Consider the following 23791-nt stretch of genomic DNA (forward strand, 5'->3'; position numbering starts at 1 on the left):
AACAACCACCTAGTACTCCCTAGCAACCACCTGTAACACCCCTGTAATCCCCACGTAGCAACCACTAATCAACTCCCTAACACCCACCAATCAACTCCCTAAAAAAGACATGTAACACCCCAGTAACAGTCCATAACAACCACCAATCAACTCCCTAGCAACCACCTGGACCACCCCTGGATCACACCTTAGCATCCACCAATCAACTCCCTAGCAACCACCGGGAACACCCCAGAGCAACCACCAGGCAACTCCTTAGCAACCACCTGGAACACCCCATAGCAAGCACCAATCCACTCCCTAGCAACCACCTGTAACACCCCTGTAACACTCCTTAGCAACCACCAATCAACTCGCTAAGCAACCACCTAGTACTCACTAGCAACCAGCTGTAACAACCCTGTAATACCACATAGCAACCACCAATCACCAACCTAACAACCACCAATCAACTCCCTAACAACCACCTAGTACTCACTAGCAACCACCTGTAACACCCCTGTAAACACTCCATAGCAACCACCAATCAACTCCCTAACAACCAGCTGTAACACGCCTGTAACACTCTTTAGCAACCACCAATTAACTCGCTAAGCAACCACATAGTACTCCCTAGCAACCACCTGTAACACCCCAGTAATCCCCCCATAGCAACCACCAATCAACTCCCTAACAACCACCAATCAACTCCCTAACAACCACCTGTAACACCCCATAGCAACCACCAATCAACTCCCTAACAACCACCAATCAACTCCCTAACAACCACCTGTAACACCCCTTAGCAACCACCAATCAACTCCCTAACAACCAACTAATACTCCCTAGCAACCACCTGTAACACCCCGTAGCAACCACCAATCAACTCCCTAACAACCATTAATAAACTCCCTTGCAACCACCTGTAACGATCCTGTAATACCCCGTAGCAACCACCAATCAACACCCTAACAACCACCTAGTGCTCCCTAGCAACCACCTGTCACACCCCTATAACACTGCTTAGCAACCACCAATTAACTCCCTAACAACCACCTAGTACTCCCTAGCAACCACCTGGAACACCCCAGAGCAACCACCAGTCAACTCCTTAGCAACCACCTGGAACACCCCATAGCAAGCACCAATCCGCTCCCTAGCAACCACCTACTACTCCCTAGCAACCACCTGGAACACCCCATAGCAACCACCAATCAACTCGCTATGCAACCACATAGTATTCCCTAGCAACCACCTGTTATACCCCTGTAACACTCCATAGCAACCACCAATCAACTCCCTAAAAAAGACCTGTAACACCCCAGTAACAGTCCATAGCAACCACCAATCAAGTCCCTAGCAACCACCTGGACCACCCCTGGATCACAGCTTAGCATCCACAAATCAACTCCCTAGCAACCACCTAGTACTCCCTAGCAACCACCTGGAACACCCCATAGCAAGCACCAATCCGCTCCCTAGCAACCACCTACTACTCCCTAGCAACCACCTGGAACACCCCATAGCAACCACCAATCAACTCGCTATGCAACCACATAGTACTCCCTAGCAACCACCTGTTACACCCCTGTAACACTCCATAGCAACCACCAATCAACTCCCTAGCAACCACCAAGTACTCCCTTGCAACCACCCGGAACACTCCTGTAACAGTCCATAGCAACCACTAATCAACTCCCTAGCAATCACTTAGTACTCCGTAGCAACCACTTGGAACACCCCTGGAACACTCCATAACAACCACCAATCAACTCCCTAGCAACCACCTGTAACACACCATAGCAAACACCAATCAACTCCCTAACAACCACCTAGTACTCCCTAGCAACTACCTGTAACACCCCTGTAACACTCCATAGCAACCACCAATCAACTCCCTAGCAACCACCAATCAACTCCCTAACTACCACCTGTAACAGCACTGTAACACTTCATAGCAAACACAAATCAACTCCCTAACAACCACCTAGTACTCCCTAGCAACTACCTGTAACACCCCTGTAACACTCCATAGCAACCACCAATCAACTCCCTAGCAGCCACCTAGTGCTCCCTAGCAACCACCTGGAAAACCCCATAGCAACCACCAATCAACTCCCTAGCAACCAACTGGAGCACCCCATAGCAACGACCAATTAACTCCCTAACAACCACCTAGTACTCCTTAGCAACAACCTGGACCACCCCAGAGAAACCACCTGTCAACTCCCTAGCAACCACCTGAAACACCACATAGCAACCACCAATCCAATCCCTAGCAACCACCTGGAACACCCCCTAACAACCACCAATCAACTCCCAAACAACCACCTAGTACGTCCTAGCAACCACCTGTAACACCCCCTAACAACCACCAATCAACTCCCTAGAAACCATCAAGTACTCCCTAGCAACCACCTGGAACTCTCCATAGCAACCACCTAGCAACACCCTACCAACCACCTGAAACACCCCTGTAACACTCCATAGCAACCACCAATCAACTCCCTAGCAACCACTTGGAACACCCCTGGAACACTCCAAAGCAACCCCCAATCAACTACGTAGCAACTACTTAGTACTCCCTAACAACAACCTAGAACACCCCTGGAACACTGCATATCAACCGCCAATCAACTCCCTAGCAAAGCTAGGTGGTTTCTATGGAGTATTAGATGGTTGCTAGGGTGTTGCTATGAAGTACTAGATGGTTTCTAGGGTGTTTCAAGTTGTTGCTAGGGTGTTGCTATGAAGTACTAGATGGTTGCTAGGGTGTTGCTAGGTGGTTGCTATAGAGTACTGGATGGTTGCTAAGGTGTTGCTAGGTGGTTGCTATGAAGTACTAAATGGTTGCTAGGGTGTTGCTAGGGACTACTAGATGGTTGCTAGACGTGTTGCTAGGTGGTTGATAAGGTGTTTCAGGTTGTTCCTATTGAGTACTAGATGGTTGCTAGGGTGTTGCTAAATGGTTGCTAGGGTGTTCCTAGGTGGTTGCTATGGAGTCCTAGATGGTTGCTAGGGTGTTGCTTAATGGTTGCTAGGGTGTTCTTAGGTAGTAGCTATGGAGTCCTGGATGGTTGCCAGGTTGTTGCTAGGTGGTTGCTATGGAGTCCTAGATGGTTGCTAAGATGTTGCTAGTTGGTTGATATGGAGTTCTAGATGGTTGCAAGGGTGTTCCAGATTGTTGCTAGGGTGTTGCTATTTGGTTGCTAGGTTTCTCCAGGTGGTTGCTATGGTGTAGTACATGGTTGCTAGGGGTGTTCCAGGTGATTACTAGGGTGTTGCGAGGTGGTTGCTATGGAGTCCTAGATGGTTGCTAGGGTGTTCCAGGTGGTTGCTAGGGTGTTGATAGGTGGTTGCTAGTGTATTCTACGTGGTTGCAAGGATGTTGCTAGGTGGTTGCTATGGAGTTATAGGCAGTTGCTAGGGTGTTGCTAGGCAGTTATGGTATTCCAGGTAGTTGCTAGGTGGTTGCTAGGGAATTTTAGGTGGTTGCTAGTGTGTTGCTATGGTGTTCCAGGTGGTTGCTATGGAGTTTTAGCCAGTTGCTAGGGTGTTGCTATGCATTTGCTATGGTGTTCCTGGTGGTTGCAAGGGTGTTGCTAGGTGGTTGCTATGGAGTTCTAGGCGGTTGTTAGGGTGTTGCTAGATGGTTGCTCTGGAGTTCTACGTGGTTGCTAGGGTGCTGCTAGGTTGTTGCTATGGAGTGGTAGGCAGTTGCAAGGAGGTTGCTAGGGGGTTGCTATGAAGTTCTAGGCGGTGGCTAGGTCTTTACTGAGTCCAATAAAGCGACCCATAGTTCTCTATGACAAATGGTTCAAAAGTTATGAAATATCAAACATCGGCCAATCAGGAAGGGGGGCGAGTGGTTGGTATAATGAAACCATTGAAGACCTGCTACAAGACCCTCCCATTGATGACTACGTACAGCAAAATCAACCAGACACAAACAATGTCATAGAATTTGACAGCTGTGATGAAACCAAAATGAAGCAATCAAATCCCAGCAATTTTGATGAGCTGGACTGGGCTGAAAAATGTGACTCAGAAAAATGTTCAAAATGAACAAAATGTTCTCAGAAGCAACCCGGTGACCACCATGCGACAAGCGAGTTGACGTTCTGATGAGAGAGCTGCTGCCGTCTCCTGCTCATCCAATTGATCAGGTTATTGATTTCTTTAACCGGGTAGAATTTCAGGCCAGAGGGAGCTCTCATATACATATGCTGTGTCGGCTAGGAGGAGCTCCAGTCTTCGGAGAGGACCCCGACCACAGAATATGCAAGTTTGTGGACCGCTACATCTCATGCCAGTTGCCTGATGCAGACAAACAACCATTACTTCACAGAGGTTCAAATGCACAGCAGAACTCATTCCAAGTCCTGCAAGAAAGGTAAAAGGGCATGCAGATTTGGATTTCCCAAACCACCTATGCAAGAAACACGGATAACTTACCCGACGCCATAAAGTGACAGACGAGGGTGAAGGTACAAGTAAAACAAAAAACAAAGCAATGGAAAGAGCAAAGAAAAAACGGCAAACGACATACAATGACAACACAATCAGCCATCAATAAACTCAAACCACTCTGGGATCTGCTGAACGACTCCAAAGCTGGACAACCTGTCACAGCTGTAATTGACTTACGGCACAGTGTAATTTGACTTACGACGAGTACAGCTCGTGTGTTGAGGCAATGACAAATACAAGCGTCATTTTAATGAATACGGCAATGGTATATGGTGATACTGTAAGCAGTGCATGTGTAACACCTGCAGACAGACACTTGAAGTCTTGTGCAAAGATTTTGAAACCAATCCTCTGTGCCAGGATCTCCCTTCTCTCATGAATCCCATTTCCACTGGAGATCTTTGCACTCTGTACTCATGGTGCTCAGTTGCGACAGTGAGTGGTGTTTCCTCCAAGGTCAAGTAGTAGTTGCGGAACCTCTTCACTTTTTAGCTGTTTCATAGTTTTCTTATACAGACTGTCTCCCTTGTCCAGTCTCTTTTCAAGATCAGCCTCCTTCAAGTCATGACCCTCATTCTGGTGCTAGAAATGTCAGAGCCATGCATGTACACTGACAATTCCTTGACTCAGGCTCATAGTCACTATAATCCTGACTATGGGACGCCTGCACAGATATCACAGAGGGTGGTGGGGCACATGCTTCTTGTACGGTATCATTTTCAGAAAGGTCTGTGACCTGCAAACTGCTGTTGACCTCTTGCACCTCAGGCTGTGCATGATACTGAGCTGTGCATTGGGATGACACCACAGGTGGACTACACACCACCTGTTTACATTCCCTGTCACATACCTCCATGACTTGAATGCTACTGTGTGGTTCTGGACTCTGAAACCGAGGGTCTGAAAGGTGAGACTTAGTTCAGCGTTGCTTTGCAGCCTCAGATCTGTTCTCCCGGCGTGGCGTGGCACTAAATGATGTGATAGATAATGGACAGATCAGACAAGATTTTAAATATTAACACTAACCAGGAAGTTATATAATCATCTTATTTGCCTTTGAATACTGTATCTAGTAATAAGCAGAAAAGTACAAACCTGATGAACCCAGCAGGGAAAACCAATTAAAACTTTCGGATAAGTTTAATATTGTTTTAAGAGCAAAATAACATTAGAATACGTTTTAAATGTTGTCAGACCCTTGTGTGACGAAATAAAGCCAATGCTGGTGACATTTGAGACAACTGAGATGTAAAATCTGGCGCTGCTCCATAGACAATGAATGAGGCTCTGACTTTGTGAGGCCATAAAATGTTTGTGTGAGCTCTAACACCCAAATTACTTTTACATTCTAGCATAGCTAGAAGGTCTGAACCAGAATTAAATCCTCATTTGGGTGCAAGAGCTCACAAACATTTTATAGTCTCAAAGTCAGAGCCCCATTCATTGAATATGGAGCAGCTCCAGATTTTACATCCCAATGACATCACCGATTGGAGGGTTCTCTCTCCAATTTCTAGCTTTAAGAGAGAGCGATGCGTGTTCACACATACTGACTGAACTGTCCTGGGGCACAATAAGAACATGTGTGAATTTTTAAAATGGGTGACATTCCCATTTAAAATAATTCAACAAAGCTAATATAGTGAAACTCTTAATTATATTTATACAAAGGCTTGGCTGAATACTCAATTCTGATTGGTCCAAGGGTGGACATTAATTCTCAGTAAAGGGACACCTCGGCCTTTTAAAGGAGTAACTTGCCAGTTGTCTTTAGGCAACAACAAAACAAATGAGCATAATCTTTTTATTATTCAGTCATTTAAATGTATTTTAAAACGTATTTTTCTAAGCCTAAATTCCCCACTATAAAAGTTCACCCGAACTGTCTGGGCGTGGTAATGAGGACTGTCAGTTAGCTATGATTGACAGACCGTGCACCGTTACCATAGCTACCTCCATGATACGCGCTTATCTTGGGACATTGAATTTTCACAAGCTAGCTAACTTCGTATATAAAGTATCCACAGCTAAGGACGTTGACTTATATCCAATAATAATTTTTGCTAGCTAGCTAGGTAGCCAGCCAAGTCAAGATAAAACCACAACTATAATGTCCTTATGAAAGCAAACTAGCTAGCTAACGTTATCGATAACATTACATTATGAAAGCAAACTACATAGCTAGCTAATGTTAGCTAGCTAGCTATAAATGAATATGACCAACCAGAGATTGTCTAATAGTCCTTAAAAGGCACGCTAATAAGTGAACCTAACGTTAGTCAAATATTTGCATTATCTTGCCTGTAAGCCAGCGGCACAAACTATGGGTCACGAGTTATCCATTTAGAATGAGCTGTCACAGCAATCTGACTGACTGTAGGGATGGCAAAACGTAGTTTTAGAATGTCGCCAGCAGTGTATGCGCGTGAGCTCGACAATACATTTCTCACAGAAAATGTAGTTTGTCGCCTTTTTTTAGTTTATTACAGTGGTGATAGAAGTGACAATAATTAAGTGGTGCTGTGCTGTTAGCCTTTACTGATCGCCGTACAAGGTTAATGTGAAGTAGCTAGCAAAATTGGACAGCACTAACCCATAAAAATGTACTTTGAATGATACTTGCTCAATCGAACCGTAAATCTGAAAAACATTCGATTATAGTCAGCTGCACCAAAATTTTCTTTCACACCCTCAATAAACGACAAGTCCCAGTAGAAGATTGAACCTTTTAAAGTTAGATATTTTCTGAAACGTTACCGATTCCGCTTGGCCACAATAAGTGAAACTGCGATCTGAGTGTATAGTTTCCATGTAAATTACGTCAGAAGGATTCAGGCTTGTTGTTTGCTACGTAAACTTCACAGCACACTTGTAGCAGGACAGTGTGTCCAGTCAGATTTCTTTACGGGGCGTGGAAAGGGGAGTGGTTACTGTACTCGTGACGCACTAAGTTGATAACATTCTCAACCGCCTGAAAATAGGACGATAAATTTAAAACGCATATTTCTCCAAAAATAAAGAACGGACATATTTAATACTTTACTCATCATGTTTCTTCAAATGCCTCTTGTGCAAATAGCACATAAAACCGAGGAAGTGTGAAAACCACCATGTTACTCCTTTAACAGTTCTAAAATCAATGTGCTACAAAAATACAGCATTCTAAAGCAGTTAAAACAGCAACTTTGCTCTTTAGAATTGAATTGTTGTTACATCCCCTCCTGTTTTCAATGTCCAATTTGACAATTGATGGCAACATTGAATCACATTTTAGTTACTGTTGCTAGCTTAATTTAGGATTGCCAAACATCCCGCAAAATACGGAATCATCCATTACTTGGCCGGTAGAATAGGCCTTCTGTATTTAACTCATGGCTCCGGGACGTAAGTAGTATCTATCCTATACTTTCTATCAAAATGATTGATTTATGACAGGACAGTTTGATTGACAGGTCAGTTTGAGTGGCAGGTCTGTTTGTCAGTGAGAGATTTCTGACACCACCCCCAGTCATTGTTTCAAGGATCCGTTTGTCAATGGGGGTTTTTTGTTAAATGTCTTTATTCAGACTTTACAAACATTTCCTCGTAGTTGACATTCTTAATGACACCTCGCCAATCTGTGTTTAAAAAGAGACAACCGTTTGTCAGCAGGGGTCTTTGTTAGATCTTTTATTCAGACTTTTCAAACATTTCCCGTAGTATGATGTGCTTAATGACGCCACCCCCCGGTCGGTGTTTAAAAGGAGACATCTGTTTGTCAGTGAGATTTATACATTTCTATAACACTATATATATTTGCGTGTTGCCCAGACATGTCGCGACGGCTGATGACCGAGACGTGTTTGGTTGTAAATATATTTAACCTGTAGGGTGTGTATAAAACTGACCCGGGTACCGCGTGGTTATTTACCGAGTTGACCTGCTGACAAGCGCATCAGAGAAGACTACGATGGATTTTCACCTTGAGTGAGTTGATTTGTTAGTTCTTACAGATTTTGTTTTATTTATAATTACTAGAGCCCGAACGATATATCGGTTTGGCCGATATATTGGCCATTATTTGACTTTTTTGACGACATCGGGATCGGCAGTTATGCAGCCGATGTGTCCCGATTTTTAAAGAAGTATAATAAAAATAAAAACCATTGATTATTTATCTGTACTTGTCTGTTCGAACGTTGTAATTGCTATTTACTAGAATTATCCAGTCTAATACAAGTGTGAACTGCAGCAGCTGACGCGCTACTTCTGTAATAAGACGTTTGTCACTCGTGCCTCATCCAATATTCTCCACTGCAACACTTGTCTGTACAAATTCGATTGCCGCAATAAAGGTATGTATATTTAGTGAAAGTTTTTAATTAAATGCGTTTATACGACCACTATGTTTATCAATCCTCAAAAGAAAAAAAAAGGAGTAAATGCAAGGTGTGGAGTTATTTTGATTTCACACTTAAAGGTGTTAATATATATATTTAATTTAATATCATCTTTTACATTTTTTAATCTAAAAAGTTCTTTGTGTGTTTATTTTTATTTGTTTGCTTATATGTTAAATGTTAAACACAGAAACCTTAATAAAATAAGTTTTTAAAATAAAAGTTTTTCAAATTGATTTGAAAATGTTGCACTTTCGACTGCGTCGAAGCCTGGACGGATACACAAATTAAATTGTGGGACGAAGCTGGCTTAGGGGGTCTACAATCGGACTCGAAAGAGAACAACGATATAGGCCTACCGGCACCTACTGTGGTGAGGAATCGGTGTACGGCAACCGCATCGCAGTGTGGAATTATTGAAGATTTTGTGGACAATTCTGAAGCTGTTGGATTATGCAACAACCAAGAACCTGCTGATGATTCTCATCAAGGGTATGATCGTTTATGTTTTGATATAGTCAATGATCGCGACACTGTTATTGGCGAACTCCACCATTATCCAGATCGGTTTGACAGAAACGTGTCTGTTTTTGAGAGGCAGTGCAAAACTGTTGAAAAGTTGGCTGAGAATATTGTTGAGATAAAGAACGTTGTACAGAGGTTGGTTGATGACAATCTGAGATGGGAGCGTAGATACCAGGAGTTGACTACAATGTTGAATAATCAGACAAAGATTATCTGTGAAGTTCTCGTTGTGTAAAGTGGATTGGGGTGCTTCGTCAGAGATTTTAAGCCGACTTTCGAACATTTCCCCTAGGCCTAGTTGATGTTCCACGCCGGTCTCTTTTAACTAGACCAACTTGTGTGCATGCGGCTGTGAATGTTATAGGTTTTTACACTTTTTTGTTTTCTTTTACGCAACCACTTTTGACAGAACACATTTAATTTCATTAAAAACTAAAAGGTTAAACAATTGTTGTGACTAACAGACAAAATAGATACCACAATGTCACAGCCAACCAAACGTAGGAGGCTTGATACCGCAGACGACGAATGCGAACACGCTATGTCTATTGCGGAGATCAATGACACTCTGCATACCATTAACCATTGTTAGATGTTGAGGATAGTGCCCAAGACAATGACATATTAACAGACAGTCTCATGAATGATGTTTCTATGTACCGTACGTCTGATGATATTGCCAGTTTCAACAACATACTACACACTCTGCAAAATGGGGGCGGTCACACCGATGTGTCATCTAATCGTAGTTTAGACAGTGTAGATGTAGAAAGGTTGGAAAGAGAGGGTGGTGTGGTCGGCGATTATACTATAGTGGCAAGACCTCGATTTAATAGTCTGGTTTTACACAGGCCGCTTAATTTCAGGGCGGTCTCTGACACAGATATGGCTGCATACGCACGACACTCTGAGTGATATAGTCGAGTTTTATCAAACCTTAGCTGGGGAAAATGGCATTTGTAACATTACCTTGAGAGGGTCCAGCCTAGCTACAGATGTGAACGTGATGTTGTCTCCAGAAAATGGTTACGGAGTTGAGCGTTTCTTGGGTGCCATTGAAAGAGTTATGCAGAGCAACATACAAATCATGGTTGACAACAACTTGGAGCTAGCAGTTTCTATTACACGGAGTAAGAACGGTGGTGTGTATAGAAAGCTACGCGACCTTGCGCACAATGAAGTGATCAGCAAAAACAAGATGAATTTATTTTTTCCTTCCAACATTTCAAACAACCTGTGTTTCACAATCTGTCTCGCACATTATCTGGACCCTCAAGCACCCGCTAACACACTAGAGAAGGTTGCAGCAGACATGCACACGCATCGGTTATACAATACAACAGAACATAGGGTTTAAAGATGTTTCAAGGTTTGAGGGTGCACTAGGGATTAAAATAGTTGTATTCTATAGACCGGGTTCAAACATGTTGCAGAAATATCATACAAGCGACACACAAGAACACCGTCCAACTGTGTGGTATCTTCACGACGGTCATTATTATATGATACGGAATCTTAAGGCATTCCTAGGCAAGCCGTATGTTTGTCAGTTTTGCTATGCAGGATTTAGTAATCGTCGAGACCACAGCTGTAAGTTCAGTTGTGATGTGTGCAATGACTCCGAATGTTACAAGAAACCTAGAAAGCCAAAATATTGCAATGATTGTTCAAGGTTTTGCAAATCAAGCTTTTGTTTTGATAAACACAAACAGTCTGTTTCCAGGGGTGAGTCAGGAGCGTTAGTGGCACCATGCAATGTTACAAAGTATTGTAAGAAATGTAACAGATGCTACCATGTTAGTGTGAAAAACCCAAAAGCGCACAAATGTGTTATGGGGCATTGTATTCATCGCAGCGAAGATTTGTCACCAGATGCAGAACATAATTGTTACATACAACCTACCGCTTTAAAGAAAACAGACACCAATATATTCTTGATTTGAGACCGTTTAAGAATGGCAACACGCGCCACTTTGTCGTGCATCACATTACGCGATGTTTAGGTATGAAAACTTGAGCAAGTTTAGACGCCCTAAGTATAGAGGTTATACATGGCTAGCGCACAATGCCGCCGTGTTTGACAAGTGGTACAACAAAGTCGCTGACGGTGTTTTTGACTTCCAGAAAGAATTGTAGACCTATGGTAGAAGCAATGTCGTTCTGCTAAGAGAGGCTTGCTTAAAATACCACAAATTTATAGAATGTACAGGTCTTGACTGTTTAACCACACCACGCTGGCGTCTGCTGTATGCTGTCTACAAGACACGTTTTCCCCAAAGACACTGGCTGACACATAACAATGCTTACGTAACAACGCAAGCATATTCGAACTTTCATGATGGTTAGAATTGTCAAGGAAACCAGAATGTAGATATGCCCACGATGTGACGACTATAGGAAAAGAGGGAGAGATAGTGAATTAACGTTGTATGCACATGGTAAGTGTGCGTTATAACCAACACACTATCCGTTGTCAAGATACCATGGGTTTAAGAAAGCATTAATGACAAACTGAAACTCTTACAAGCGTAGGTTGAGTTGAGTTAGGGATGTTGGACGGCTAAACAAACAATCTGAGCGTTGTCGAATTTATGGCTACACACACCCGGCACGATTGAAACCTAGGGACAGCCTCTTTGGCGGTAGGGCAAATGTTCACAAGCTGTACTACAAAGTTAAAGAGGGTATAATACTGTTTCCTAGCCTAACAGTATTATACCCATACTGTTAGGCTAGGAAAAGCTACCCCATAGGACACCCTCAGATAATTTTCAAGGACTTTGAACCCCCTGAAAACTATTACGGCTTGGTCAAAGCAACGGTGCAATCGCCGCGAGGGCTACTCCACCGGTCCTACCCTATCGTTTTAATGGGAAATTAATTAATTAATTAACCCTAACCCTAACCCTCTCTGTCGAACATGCGCCAAACAGGAAAATCAGATTACACCCTGTCACCACAACGGGGAAGAAAGGTCGATTTCAGGATGCTGGGTTAGCATCGAGCTGATGAAAGCTGTTGAGAAGGGTTACGCTGTAGTCACTATAGACGAGGTTTGGAATTTCCCCCAAAGCTCAGACACGCTATTTTCTGACTACGTGAAAACTGTTCTCCAGTACAAGCAGGAGGCTAACGGTTACCCAGAGCATGCAGTGTCAGAGGCCGACAAGAGAGCCTATATTGATGACTGTTTTGAAAAGGAGAATATTAGGTTGAATCCTGATAAAATATGTGTGAATCAAGCTCGTAGATCCATCAACAAACTTCTCAACAGCCTCTGGGGTCGCTTCTCAATGAGGGAAAATTTACCCGTTGCAGAAATGTTGAAAGACCCAGAACAGTTTCAAAAGATGGCCTACATTTCTGGCGGAGTATGATTTCACTCACTTTTCGTTTGTCAACGGAAACGGAGTTTCGCAGCCCCACCATTGTCGCTCCGGTGTTCATTAACCGACCCCTGCATCTCATCTAAAACACCCACCCTGACATAATGGACATATTGTCTATCTTTGGCATTCATAAAATATTCTTTCACCACTAAATCGTATTCCGTCATAGCAACAGATAAACCGACATACCTAAGATATGCTAACAGCAGTGAACGCTGTCACTGATACGAAATAACGAGAAAAAGTTTTTAAAAATGATACCATGTCATTCTACAGTCAATATCTGGGACTAAATATTGAATAAATATAAAACCTTACTGTTGGTTTTGTCATGCTGATGGATATGGTGGGCAAACTCGCGACATAAACGTGTTTCTCGGTGCTTTCACAACGGCGGTTGCACAATTAGAATTGTACAATCTTATGGATAAACTGGGTGATAGATTGTTGTACAGCGACACAGACAGCGTTTGTCTTTGTTTCTAAGGATGGTGACTGGGAACCACCCCTAGGACCGTATCTAGGAGATCTGACGGATGAAATAGGCTGTGGGGATTACATCACAGAATTTTGCTCGGGCAGTCCAAAGACATGGGTATCGGACGGCACGTGGGAAAACGTGTATGAAAGCAAAGGGGATTACACTGAATGCCGAAAATTCAAAGGCAATCAAATTAGACATGCTGATTGGTCTTGTTGACCACTATGTTGTGAATAGAGACAGCAATCAACACATACAATCAACACCGACAACATTGTGAGGGACAAAAAGCAACTCACCCTGAAAACAAATCAGTCTTTAAGCGTTTTAAAGTTCTGTACAACAAACGCGTCCTACTATCTGATTTCTCGACATTGCCCTATGGGTACTGATAGAGGTATGGATAGGTCTATTCAGGGGTTGAGAGACGTCACAAATTTTGACTTTAGACGTCAACACCCTTTCTCTTGTGTAATAAGCGGACCTTCAAACTCGGGAAAAATGTTTTTTGTAAAGGTGTTGATTGCCAATGCTAACAATGTCATTTCTGATAAAATTGAAAAAAATCGTGTACATTTATGACTGTTGGCAACCACTTTACGACGAGTTAATGAAGATAAGACGCATCAAGTTCGTTGAAGGGATACCCGGCACTCTAGATGACGACAACCTCCTACCTGTGGCTAAGAATAATTAATGAATTTTTGATGATGTGATGACCGACGCAAGTAATGACCATCTTGTTGAAAAGGTGTTTACGCAATATGTACATCACTGCAACCTCAGTGCCATCCACCTGGTACAGAATTTGTTTTTGCAGGGTAACACTAGCAGAACAATCAGTTTGAATACGAATGACCTGATTTTGTTTAAGAACCCCAGCGACAATAATCAAATGAATGTACTGGCCAGGCAAATGTACCCTGGAAATACAAAGTATTTTATGGTATGTTTTAAAAACGCCACAGAAAAGCCTTACGGATATCTCCTGATTGATTATAAAACCAAAACACCGGACGCATATAGTCTCAGAACAGATTTGCTTTCAGCGTATCCGGCTGTTTATGTCCAGAAAAAAAGAGTTGAGACACCGATATGTCGGCTAGAATTCATAGGAACTTTTGAAACGTAATGCTAAACCTGCACAGAGACCACTCATTTTGCAATCGGCGTCAAATGAGTTAATACTTACCCTGTGCGAAGTGGCTTTTAATGTTCTCAGGGGTACCATACCACTTACAAATTCACAATATAAAAATTTGGAAAAGAAGAAAACAGTGATAAAGTTTATTGCGGATAAAAAGATTGGTGTATGTAGGAAAAAATGAGCTATTAACACTCTTGGGTCTAAGGGTAAAATGAGGCACACTGGTGATTGTGCGATGCTCTGACATTTGTGTAAATTTCATCAACTTTATATACAGTGATTCCAAAGTGTTTCATATCTTTGTTTTCAGCACAAACTCAGCTACAACAATATGGCAGCAGTAAGTAGGTCATAATAATGTGTGGATTGTAAACTGCTCTAAAAACACACAAACTGTAAACAGTAGTTTTGAACATGCACAGGAATGTTGTAATAAAACACACTACACAATTGTGAATAAGACTTTTGGTCACTGAAATGTGTTCAAGGTCTTGGGTATCAAAAGATTTTTTTTCAACACCAGGTGAGAATGGGAGGGCAAATGGCCTTTCTGTAATGAATATACATTGGGTAGGAATACCTGCCAGCTAAGTAGGCTATTCACACCTGGCCGCATGCCTCCCCACCACTAAGACAAAGACTCAGTGAGCCATTTAGAAGACAGAAACAAAGACAACTTTTGATTTTAGAACATTTATTGAAGTAAACTGCATGGAAGATGAGATGAGACTGGTGTACTCTTGCAACGTCTGCCTGGCCTCTTAGCTAGTGGTGAACTAGGCCGTGTTTCCTGATCAACATCTCTGCAAATATAGTAAAAACAAAATTGTTAGGAAATGTGAAATCAAATCAAACTTTATTTATATAGCACATTTCCTTCAACAGGTGAAAATTAAATGTGCTTTACAAAAAAGGGACAAACCACTAACTAATGAAAACAAAATTGTTAGGAAATGTGAAATCAAATCAAACTTTATTTATATAGCACATTTCCTTCAACAGGTGAAAATTAAATGTGCTTTACAAAAAAGGGACAAACCACTAACTAATGAAAACAAAATTAATGAAATGTGACATCATATACAAACAAAGAACCAAATAAACACAACCAGACGCAGAGAGGTAGCCTATAATTTTGAGAAGCAATGGTTAGAATCATTCGTAGTGTGGGAATTTACAAGCGCGCATATTAGTGAATATTCCTACAAACACACAGAGAATGTAATACAGCACACAATCAACGAAAAAACATTAGCTTAACTAAATAAACACTGATATTCCAACTAAACTACATGCAACTCATCAATAACAATGCCTCAATCTGAACTAGGCTAGGTCTGTTTAGCTAAGTGGTTATTTTATTGCTATTTCCCGAACTTACTTAGAGTATGCTAATATCGATTGTGCAAGGACATCAGTTTTAGAATCCTAGCCTACACGCCAGGCATGAGCTATTTATTACGAATATGATCGAAAAACATACAGTCTGCCTGATACTTCTAACACAACCAGACGCAGAGAGCCTAGCCTATAATTCTGAGATGCAATAGTTCGAATCGTTCGTAGTGTGGGAATTTACAAACGCGCACATTGCTGGGTATTCCTACAAACACACAGATACGTTGCAATACAGTAGACATATTTACCAATATGATCATAAGAAATATACTTACGCATGAAGTTGATCCTCAGCTGGATCAGTTCGCTGTTCGAAAAGACACCGCTCTTCATCAGTGTCGGCTTCCGGACGGACCATTTTCCAAAATTAAACGAAATGTTCACCTCAAAAGAAGTGAATTAGGCGACACTCTGTGACATTCTATCCCGCTTTTGACTTGGCATTTCTCACATGGATCTCGCATCGCCCCTCCTTTAGTCTCCTTCTATGGAGACTAATTATAATGTTGTTAACATGTGAATGCGATTTGGGCGGACTTCCTGCTGAGCGAAATTCACATAGTAATGAGTAAAGTTTAGCGAAGCATACATGATCTAATTAATCAAATTTGGAACATTTAAAACAATGTATATTATTTGCCAATGGGCGCATTGGAAAGTCGCGATTCTAAGGTTTCTGTCAATGTTTTTGTTGCGTCTGTATGATAACAGCACGTGAAGTTAATCATCCAAACAAAAGTTAATTTAATCTTGTCGAGCTCCGCCGGCGGAGCTCTCGACCCCAGAGGGTTAAATAAAGTGGGGGTTTCCTTCTCCCACTCTTAAGTGTGGCGGTTCCGTTTATCAGTAGTCTAATTGCATCACGACAGAGTTAATCTGATGGAGTATGCTGAGAATATGTATTTAGTCCCCCAACGACAGTTGGATAGATTAAGGGATAACAATGCCCCCTTACCTCTAAGACGGACTGCGGAAAACGACTTGGATGCCTCTATAAAGAATGTTTTGAGTAGAGATGATTTGGAGAAAGCCAAACAATACACATCATTATTGCATAGATACTTGTCCTTGGTTAACCTCTTAGCGCACAACCCCTAGTGGTGGGCACGCCAGCGTGCCTAGATTACTAAACTCAACAACTGCAACCAAAGTGTGAGATGAAAACAGAAACGCGTTGTTTCCGTTTCATTAGTAGACGATACATGACAACTATGCCGAAAACGGAGTTTCGCAGCCCCACCATTGTCGCTCCGGTTGTTCATTTAACACGCACCCCCTCCCTGCAGTCTCATCTAAAAAACACCCCCCACCCTTGACATAATGGACAATATTGTCTATCTTGGCATTCATAAAAATATTCTTTCACCACTAAAAAATCGTATTCCGTCATAGCAACAAGATAAACCCGACAATAGCCCTAAGATATGCCTATACAGCAGTGAAAACGCTGCTCACTGAATAACGAAATAAACGAGAAAAAGTTTTTAAAAATGATACCATGTCATTCTACAGTCAATATCTGGGACTAAATATTGAATAAATATAAAACCTTACTGTTGGTTTTACGTGTAGAGATGTCCCTTGAGACTGCGTGGTCATATATTGTCTTGGACAATCCGTTTGGGAAATATACGCGCATCTGTGACGCCTGGGTATCTTCCAAAATAGCTGTGCGTAACACCACACCTGTTGTTTACGGCGGCGTCGCCCTTTTTAGTACAGTCTGACTTGATTGACAATTCATTTATTCAGTAGGCGAGAGTATAAGCTTTCTAACGATGTATAACATGTCTAATTCTGCTTTTGGAATAGCGTTTTATAGGTCAGCGTAACAGAAAATATTCATTCACTTACGCATTCACTCTGTTAGCAGACAAATACGATGCACCTAACGAAACGTGTTCAAGGATATTTCGTAATTTCTTGGAAAATACTATTATTATTGAGGACTTCTGAACATAGCTAAGCCATGTTTGCTGATAGACCCAGCTGACATCGTTTTCTGGAGCAAAACAGAAGCGAATAGAACAATATCATTGATACTGTCTCTGTCTCCATCTACTGAACATAGCTAGGAGATTTCATCATTGCTATGTAAGTATTACCGCTCAAAATATTTCGGTTATATACGTTATTTTTGAAATTGAGTATCTTTAAATAGGTTAGTGGTGTTATATAATGTAAATATTTCACACTGTAATGTAAGCGTTAGATGGAAGTGTAATAGTTTTTGTGAAGCATGCAACAGTGATGACGTCAGAGCTGGAACATTGCCAAAACGTGGTGGACGGGTGAAAATTGTTTTCATGTTGTCTCATCCCCATACAAGAAAACATACGAGAGTACAGAGTATAGAAATACACATGAGTTAATTATTACGCATTTAGGTACTGTACCGCATTGTGTGACAATATTTTTGAATTATTTTTTAAATCTGATAGCAATGTTTCATCTTAAACCCTCATAAGGGGCTCATTTATATGCTTTATAATGGACAAAAAGCATTTTATTCAATTTTGGAGAGATTTTGGATATGTTTCTGGACACCTAGCTATTTTAGACCACTGTACTGACTGAAAGCTTGTAATTCATTTGAAAATTATGCAACAGTGATTTTCTTGAGTCAAAACAGTTGATATGTAGTGAAATACGTGGATATGTTATGATTTACAGCAATGCATAATTTAGACATTTTGGATAGATTTGGAGATGCTGGGTACACTGCTTAATTTTTGCTTCATACATCTATAGTAGTTCTACATATCCACCCTTAGATTTTATGAACTTGTGGTCAAGAAGTTTTTGACCTAGCACATGTATAGTTTAACCTCCTGCATATATTCAATCTCTCAGTATTTCATTGCAAACTTAAAAAGTGCAATTTTTGTTTTTTTGTCAAAACAATTGCATTTGTGGCACTTTATTTCTTCCAAAATTATGAATATAAACCAGTGGTGTCAAACTCGTTGCCATGGAGGGCCGTGTGTATGCAGGTTTTCATTCCAACCAATTAATGCTGCCTTAATTGAGTCCAATTACTCATTCAGCCATATGCGTTTAACTGCATTGAAGCACAGAATATAAGAAAATTTTTATTTAGACAATGCGGGTCACCATAGACGTCGGGTCACCATTGTGCACAAACCTGCATCCCTAATTCAGCAAATAATTTAACTAATTATATAATCAAGATCTGAGGCTGGAATGAAAACCTGCATACACACGGCCCTCCATGGCAATGAGGTTGACACCACTGATATAAACTAATCTGCGTTAGTATTGTAAATTGTACAAATGTCTTGCTTCTTTTAAGCCATTTTTCAAGTCTTTGTGGTGTTCACATCTGGAGTTATAAAGCTTTAAATAGGGTACCCCCTAAATGGGCAAGGATTGGCAAGATTTGGCTTGTGCCTTAAGAGGTTAAGCAGGGGGAACTTGAAACTAATACTTTAACTCTGGCTGTACCGACACCTTCTGTAAAGAATGATGCAGAGCAGACTTTACCAGGAACACAAGCCGTCACTGTCGATGTGGAGGGGGATAATGTGTTTAAAGAAGTTTTGAAAAACATGCCATTGAGAAACAGAAAGAATGCTCAATACATTTTAGATTAGATGTTTCAATCGAAAGACGTGGCTTCGTGGAATGAGTCAGGCAAATTTATTTTAAGTGTGTTAAAGATGCAATCAATTCATTTAAAAACACTAGCGCATCTGGTTACGCAACACCCGCAAGAACCCCAGAAACTCCTATGTTTAGGTCTCTGATTTTGGACACAGCCTCCTGGCTCACCTTTTGAAATGTACTGTTATGAATGTGTAGCATTTTCTGTCTTTTGTTTTTATTATTTATTTATTTTATTTTTTTTACTGTGAAATGTGTTTTTATTTTCTTTCTATGAAATGTGTCTTTATTCTCACTATGAAATGTATTTTGTATATTTATTAACATTGTTAATAAATGAAACTTTGACTTGTATAATTTCGTTTATCTTGTTTATTCTCCATCATCCTCACAGTACATTAAAGTTTATGAACATTTTCCCCATCTGTACATGTTGAACACAGTTAAACATATTAGAATTACACACACAGGGTTGTAATGTTTTCACAAATTGCGAGACTATGTTATCATTTTTAACCAAATTATCAGAATATTTAGACATTACACCTTCATAGTTTAATCCTCTTGACATGTGATGGAGGAAAATAACGCAGTGTTCACCACAAGTGATCGACATAAGGTCTTGAACCTGTTTGTTTGAGAATTGTAGTCTTGAACACGAAGTTCTTAAAAACGTATGGTGGAAACAGTTTGTGGTTTGGCTTGTTTCCAAAACTATCAAAAAAACACCCAATACGATCCTCGGTTATGTAGACGGCTAGCCAGTGTTCCACCAGGAGATCCGAGCTGTGTGTATTAATTATTACCGATAAAGGTAGTTTCGGCACAGGTCTTTCAGGTAACTGGTCGCTCGCTAACACACCAAGAAAATGTGTATTTGCAGAAATTTTGTCCATAATGGCTGTTAGTTGAACAGTATTCATTGTCTCAGTAGTAATCCACCAGGACCTGTCAACGGTTTGATACTTCAATTATGCTATCAAATACAGCGTAAACTATCAGATTGATAGTATGTGGCAGTGGCTGTCTGAAGCGAGTTTCCAACCGTAGATTTCCAGCCTTAATTAGAGATGAATGTTGACCACGTTCTTCGTCGGGTGTGAGGTTAAATGCATAGAGTGTGTAGCCGTTCAAAAAGTCTTCTCGGTCAATAGCTGGGGCTCTATTTTTAAGATGTCTTCCTGAGGCGAGTGCTAACTGGTAAAACTCACGTACGGCTGACCCCGTCAGATATTGGGGCTGCAGGGGTTTAACTGGATATTGCTGTCCATCCACGTAGACTGCTAAGAATTCTAGATCATAGTGTTTGAATGCAAAAGGGTTCTTATCGTAAGCACCACCAGCAGTAAATGCATCATTGTCGACCATACCTATTTTTTTGCTTAACAACGGTGCAAATTGAACTACCAACCAGAGTTTTTACATAACAACAGTCCAAGTCGAACTACCAACAAGAGGTTTGCTTGACAACGGTGAAATAATATGCCCAAACAGCTGCGGAAGAATATTTCAATTTCAGGCGATTAAGTCGATAAAAATCAATAAATATTAAAGTAACCATATATAGTCATTGTTGGTAACCCGTTGTATAAGTGGAATAAACCCCTCTGGGCTGTCCCGTTATTGGAAAATAATGTACTTCGGTGGTAGTTAAAGTTACAATCTTGAAGATTTCCGTTTCGTTCTCTTTGGCAGTACCAATGGCGAGAAGCGGTAATTGCAGGTGTGTTTTTAGACCTCACTTCCCATAGATCCAACCGGATCCAACCAGTGTCGCCTGGTGACGTCAGTCAGTTGGCACCTGGGCCACGCCGCACTTACTATTTACTGAATAAAAAATGGTTGTTACAAAAGTAACGTTATGTACATACTCATTCGTTGTCTAACATTAGGCTAACTTCAGCTGTCTTTCCACTGCCGAGCCAGGTTAAAATGCTGTAGCAGACCTGGGGTAGAATTAGTGATAATCAATTTCCATAAACGTTCTTTATCCACCTTTTTCCCGGTATGAACATCTTTACACAGCAGAGAAGAATTTGCGGGATTCGCTGTGGCTCGTGCAATTATGTATCTCGTGCACAATAAACAGTCTTTTTCGTGAATGATTGTTGTGTGATATTTTTGAAACAACTGCCTTGCAAAATGTTACCCCTGGTGTGTCTGGTTTTGCTAGCTAAACTGTTCGAGAATAAAGCTGAGCTGGGTATTAAATTAGCAATCAGAACAAGAAGAATAAAACAAAAACAAAGGAGATTTCATCAAAAAAGGGCATCAAGGCTGAAGGAACATATGAGGAAGCGTAATAAAATAATAACAAGGCTAATCCACACTGCCGTATTCTTTTATTTAGTTTTCTCCAGCTTGACATCTTTACGCATAAATCAGACCCGGCTCTGCTACACCTATACCCCGGCTTTATTCCGATCATTTTAATATATTGATGAACTTGATGGCAATGTAAATAACGGTAACGTTAAGGCCAGTTCAGATCAATGAATCGCAACGAGACGAAACGGTTCTGAATGTTGCAGAGAAAATTGCAGCGGTGTGAACTGGTTAGTAGCAGAGCCGTTGCCTGCACTGGGGTCTCAAAAGACCCACCTTGTCAAATCGCCAAGTGCAGTTTTAGTATGTTTGCAATCTGGAATTTTTTAAGTTGCATCCAATCTCATTGCGAATCATTGATCTGAACTGGCCTTTAGTTTGCTACATTGCAACGTTGCAACAAGGTAGCACTGCATTCGAGAGACGGTGTGCGAGGTCGGTACCGGCCGTAGCGTTAGCTAGCGTTTTTTCTAATTGTTAGCTGACATTAGACTGTGTTAATTACATTAGCTAACTGGCTAACGCAACGTTACCTGATATGAGAGATGGATACTGTGCGTTGTCTAAACTAATGTTGTCTTTCTTGACATGGTCCGGTAGCTAGCGTTCGCTGTGCAAATAGCTATGTAATTTAGTAACGTTACATCGTCATCAAATGTAATACGAAACCTACATCAACAAATAATGATGACCCCTTCTCTGTTATTGTAACGCTAGCAGACACCGGAAAAAACAGTATGCCGCTCACACACAAGTGAGTTGAAGAGCGAGCCTGCTGCGTTAGCTCCACCTACCCTCTCTGGCGGACCAACCACTGACGGGTGATGTAAAACGCATCACTAACTATGCGCCACTTGTGATTAATAATTTATATGCTGAGCTAGCTAATACTATCTAACCATCCCCCCTTTGTTTGTAGAACACAAGGCTCATCATCATGGATGTTTTTTAATAAATGCTGACAACAACTTTAGTTACACAGAATATAAATGAAAGATGCTAAATATTTAATGGATGAGTAGTCAATACAGTACACACTTAAGGTATGATTTTACCCAAAAATCAAACATACCTGACAAAATGACAACCGCAAATCCACGTTTCGGTGCCTGGATTCCAGTTGCTTCTGCGAATTGCAGCGATCCATTTGCTTCTCTTTTCTTCAGCTTTCGACAGTCTGTAAAAAGACAGCTCCGATTTCATGTTGAATCTATTTGTACAGTCAATCACACAACAGCTCTTTCCCATTTTAGATGTGTTTTTGTTTTCACGGCTTCAAGCTGAACGCTAACGCTATCACTCAGTAGTCTTTCTGCCACTCAGTGGGTGTAACCTCAGTGACTTCCACCTACTGTGACGTCATGTGCATACCCTCTATTTAAAGTGACCAATCATACAAGTGATAAATTAGCATAAGCCTCCACCCCATCCCCGCCCCCACACTGACAAAAATCAATACTACTCCGCGCCAGGAGAAAGTGGCTCTTGGCGAGCGAGGAGAAATATTTTGCGAGCGAGTAGAACCAGCTCGTGCGCGGCTCATTGTTTTACTCTCGGTGTTGAAATTTGCGTGCGTGAAAGTGGTTTTGTGCTCGCGCAGTGAATATCTGCTCGCGTGGCTGCTTGTTTTACTCCCGTGGTGATTATCTGCTCGCGCTGATTATTGGTATTAAATTGGCGCCATATACTTCACATTCATATTGTACGCCGAGCAATAAAGGCTAACAGCACACTTAGTTCTTCTCACTTCTATCACCACTGTAATGAACTAAAAAAAGGCGACAAACGACCTTTTCTGTGAGAAATGTATTGTTGAGCTCACTCGCATACAGCTGGCGACATTCTAAAGCTCCATTTTGCCCTCCCTACCTACATACACAAGTTTTCAGCATCAACTTACGCTTCTTTCAACACAACGCACACAGCACTCGTCATACGCTGACATGCACTTACAGCTAGCCCCCGCTACAGCATTTTTGTATAAAAACGAAAGTCTCAGCAAACCTTCTGCCAAAGGACAAATCTTTAATCATTACGATTAGTTGTTCAGTCCAATTGTTCCGGCTAACGGCGA

The 23791-nt window shown here is 41.3% G+C and overlaps 2 long non-coding RNA genes across 5 annotated transcripts in view; one reads left to right on the forward strand and one right to left on the reverse strand.

Annotated features, from left to right (window-relative positions):
- Positions 1 to 6: 6 nt before the first annotated feature.
- The window catches only part of LOC135263705 (uncharacterized), a 42002-nt gene continuing 18217 nt past the window's right edge, over positions 7 to 23791 (reverse strand). For 3 of the 4 annotated variants that reach the window (XR_010332515.1, XR_010332516.1, XR_010332517.1), the window contains 2 exons: positions 22790 to 22894; positions 7 to 5417 (listed from right to left, as the gene is read on the reverse strand). This is a non-coding gene — a long non-coding RNA (uncharacterized LOC135263705). The remainder of the gene's footprint in view (positions 5418 to 22789; positions 22895 to 23791) is intronic. The other variant, XR_010332518.1, reaches the window with a different exon arrangement.
- On the forward strand, positions 15332 to 19749 carry LOC135263706 (uncharacterized). The gene is made up of 2 exons (XR_010332519.1): positions 15332 to 16839; positions 19188 to 19749. It is a non-coding gene; the product is annotated as an uncharacterized LOC135263706 (long non-coding RNA).

Source organism: Anguilla rostrata, chromosome 9 (assembly GCF_018555375.3).
Source record: "Anguilla rostrata isolate EN2019 chromosome 9, ASM1855537v3, whole genome shotgun sequence".
Taxonomy (NCBI): Eukaryota; Metazoa; Chordata; class Actinopteri; order Anguilliformes; family Anguillidae; genus Anguilla; species Anguilla rostrata.